Here is a 4410-nt window from a genome sequence, read left to right as displayed (position 1 = left end):
ATGCCAATGAGAATAGAGCTTTCGTCCTCCTCCATCGGCAGCCGTAAATCTGTGTCAACATTTTTCTTTTTAATTTGACACTATCTTTCAAATAACGCTTTGGGGGGGGGGGGGGGGGGGGGGCACCCATAGGTATGCTAATATAGCACACGAGCTCAACAAAAGGGATTTTTTATTAGGCAAAATTAACATAAGTACATTTATAGAAGGGGTTTTTATTTCATTTTGAAAAAAATCAAAAGTTTCTTAAGAAAAAGCGTTTGTTTTATTCATTAAAGCATGTAAGGATAGGGGGTTTTTAATTACCCTTTGATTGCACGTCATATAGGTGATTTTTTGGAAGTGACAACCCCCCCCCCCCCCCCCCGGTTGGGTTGCAGGCCCGTTGGCTGCTCGACTTTTCTTGACCCCAACCTCATTAACCCCTTTTGTAATCACTGAAATCGGGTAGCAAGTAAAAATTTGCATAATTGGGTGTAGTAGGCAGTGCTTTTTTTTTTTTTGGGCAAAACACGGGAAATTAAAGCTCCAAAACAAGAAAGTGTGCACACACAGACACCCCCATTGGCTCAAAATTTGACACACACTCACATAGAGCATCGACAAGGGTGTGGGGGCTGCTACGTTTGTGCTCACATGCCGGGAAGGGAGGGAGCAACACATCAAAGGGGGAAACACCTATCATAAAATCTAATATCTAACCAACCCAAATGATTTTCTCATATTAAATTGATCATTTAATGTGGGAGAATAAATGGGAACAAGGGTTAGAATATAGACATGTGCTTATGGATCTATCTCAACACGGGGCTAGAGTCAAAGGGTCCAAATGAGAGATGGTCTGTCAAAGAGCAATGCTAGAATGGATCTTAAAGACCTTAGGCAAGCTAGGGTTGTGCTTGAGGTGGGAACCCGGCCTAAGCTTGAGGTGCTTGTCGTGCTTGAGGTTCTCCATGACTAAGGTGCTTGAGGGGCTTAAGATGTTCCAAAACTCAACAAGGATCCCTACACATGGGGGGGGCGAGCCCTACTTGTAGGAGCATGAGAGAGAAAACACACACCCTCACACAAGGCAAGCCTAGTCTAAAGAGGAAACAAGGACGCATGTCAAGCTCCTCTCCATGTTGCGCTCATAAGGTGCCTAAAGCCTTTCGGTTGGCCTCTAAAGGGGTTCAATAATATTTTAGCTAAATAAATTATTTGTTTAAGCATTTATCAAGTCCTCTCTCTCAAAGGGGGAAAGGAGGACACTTGTCCAAAGACTAGCCCTACTGCTTGAATGGACCCAAGATTGTGATTGGCTAGGCTTGAGAGAGCTAATGAGCTTCAGGCATAAGCTAATACTCTCTCCCACACACTCACACAAACTCTCATTGTGTGAAGTGCCAAGTGCAAGAACTCCATCTCCTTCTCCAAGCTTGTTGAGAAGTTGAGAGCCTACACCAACACTCTTGGCTGTGGAATGCAAATCCAACCAAGAGCCATGCTTCAATGCTTAAGCTTGCCATCTTCTTCATCTTCATTACTATGCTATTATGCTATGCTAAGCAAGAAGAGTGATGATAAGTGAGGAACTATTTCTTTATCCTATGAATGATTCTTCTTCCTCTTCCCTACCCTCATTCCTCGCTAGCTCTCTCCACCTTCGAAGGTGTTTGAGGCCTTGGGACTGAGGCCGAGGATGGTTAATGCTTTTACAAAGTTTATGTTATGCTCGTGATGCATGAAGCTTTCCATCTTCATTGCATCACCTAGGTCACAAGGAACACAAAGATTGTATTGTACCAAGTCTCTCTTTATCATAGCTATTGGTTTCTCTTGCTTAAGAAGAGAGTTCCTTAAGTTGTCCATGAAAGGTTGGACATGCTCATTGCAATAGGGTAGGTGGGACATAGATCTATTATCTTGGTTTAAAAGGACTTAGTTTGAGGTACACCGTTGAAAACTATAGTCTTAATAATGGAGTCTCTCAGGGTTTGCCTTTGGCTTATTGCCTTTGGCTTAACCATTATTGAGCTACTAGCAAGATCAACAGGAATCATAATCAACCGAGCAATGTTAGACCCTCTCCACGAGTCTTTGCAATCAACAATAGTGTCTAAACCACGGGTGTGGCTGCTTGAGAACTAATTTTCAAATGTAAAGAAGAGTAACGACTAAGGTTTTTGAGGGTACCAAAGCACAAATTAATTTATACATAAGTGTAATTGACATGGATGACAATAACTAAGAGAGTAGAATGAATATTGACAGCTTTGATTTTGCACATGAAGGTGCTAATGATGATGCCCCCATGTTTGTTAATTATCTTGTTACTAGGTTGCAACAAGATGTGGGCATCCCTGCTTTGCAAGCCGAAGTTAGTGAACAACTTCGTGCTTATGGGATTTCCCTTCCTCTCCAAGAGGAGAGAAAGCTTAGGAGGCCTCTTGATGAGACTCCCAGAAGAAGACTCTCTCCAACAATCTCCCACTTAAAGGCCAAAGTGGCCATAAGTGGCGATGATTATAGCTAGTATGTACAATTGCAAAGCACAATAGCTTCACTGTTGTACAAATTTATTCACCCTACATCCATTAACTTGATACAATGCGCAAATTGTTTGGTAGCTAGGCTCATCGTAAGAGCATTTGTTGCATTCTCATTAGTGTGGACCTTGATAAGCCCCAAGCGCTTATCCATCAATGCATCCAGAATGAGATGATACCTCACCGCATTTTGACTTGGAGTGAAACATGGGATTCCTTGCCAAAGCAATGACACTCTGACTATCACAATGAAAAATTGGAACCTGTTGAAATTTTATATCTCCCTCTAAATGTGCCAACCATATAGCTTCCTTTCTCGCATCTGACGTTGCAATGTGCGTAGCCTCTATAGTGGAAGAAGACATTGGTATAGACAACGTATGTTAGAGCTAGAAGTGTGCACAAGCCAAGCTATGGGTGTCTACAAGTGCCTCCTCAAGTGCAAGAGCAGGTATAAAGGTCTAGGACAGACAAGTGTTTCTAGATGTGTGTTTTTTGAGGCTTTTTAGGCCAAGAAGCTCTATTTTGGGGGTAATCCGGTTGGCCTATCCCTCTTGTTAATTTCTTAATCTTAGTAGGAATAGCCCCCATGGCACCTTCCATAGGAAGATCTTCATAGTTGGGGGCCACGAAGGGTCCCATATGTTGCTTGCTATCGCTTTTTTGAGAAATCTTTACATGCATGCAATTGTGGTGATGATGAAGCAAAAGGGGTAAAAATTGACTGTGTGGTTGGCATGTGCATCCCCAAAACACACACACACACAGAACATTTTTGACCCATGCAATTTCTCTTGTGGTGCCCCTTGGCAGATGTGCACGGGTTTGAGGTGCAAAACTCATTACTGCAACGCTGCCCAAATTACGAGCTAGATGCATGTGGGTTCTATGTGTGTGTGTGCGCGCGCGCGCCACTGTTGCCTGCACCACTACTCACCTTGGTGGGCCTTGGGTTCACACCCAAAGGCCACCTAGCTTTGAAAATTCCACTTTAGGGGTGACCAAGGGTGGGTTCCCACCCCCCATCTTTAGCAAAGCATGCCAATTCAACTCAGTGAACCCTTGGACCTTAATAGAGACCAATGCAAGGCCTTGTCTTCATAAGTTTTCAAGCATGGGTATTGCCTTGATCTTGGAATCAAAGACATCTCTGGGGGATTTATATTTGGAGAGTCTTTTGAAACACAAGCACACACAAAATAGTCAATCCACCAAGGGGCTTGAAGTAATCAAGGCAAGGCCTTGTATTCATAGTTATTTTGGAAACAAATTTCATCAAAGCTTTCAAGTTTGGGCACATCAAAGCTAGTAAGGCTTCTAATTACTATTTGGAGAAGTAATTTTGGAGGAATTTTTGAGTAGGCATTGGCCTGATCAAATTTACTTTTGACAAGCCATCTTGGTTTTGGGCAATGTCCCTAGTTTGTGGTTGCTCATTCACAATCGCTACATCAATTCGAAAAATCTTTGCAAGCCGGTGTTTATACAAGGTATTTGTTTTTTTCTTATTGACACAGCACTGTACCATGGATTTAGACATGGACATGCATCATACTTTTGATTTTGAAAATCTTGCACTCCTTAGGCCCTTGTTAGGCCTACTATTGCATCACAACGAATCACTACAAGAGGTGCTTAAGGCTTGTGACCGCCTTAGCGACAAAAATAGACGGGGATATTCTTATCCCCGGCATCGCTAAGAACGTCGCTATTAGCATCGCAATGCAATCGATCGCTATGGCGGTCACTATAATTGTCGCTTTAATCGTCTCTATACAACGACGTTCATAGCGATTGTGCAAGTCCCAATATAGCGACGCTGCATATCCCAAAATAGCGACACTTAAAGCGACGCCCGAAGATAAAAAAATTTGGTGGCAGG

This window comes from Adiantum capillus-veneris, chromosome 27, assembly GCF_014529385.1.
Source record: "Adiantum capillus-veneris isolate H3 chromosome 27, ASM1452938v2, whole genome shotgun sequence".
NCBI lineage: Eukaryota > Viridiplantae > Streptophyta > Polypodiopsida > Polypodiales > Pteridaceae > Adiantum > Adiantum capillus-veneris.
Note: the sequence above shows the minus strand (reverse complement) of the source record.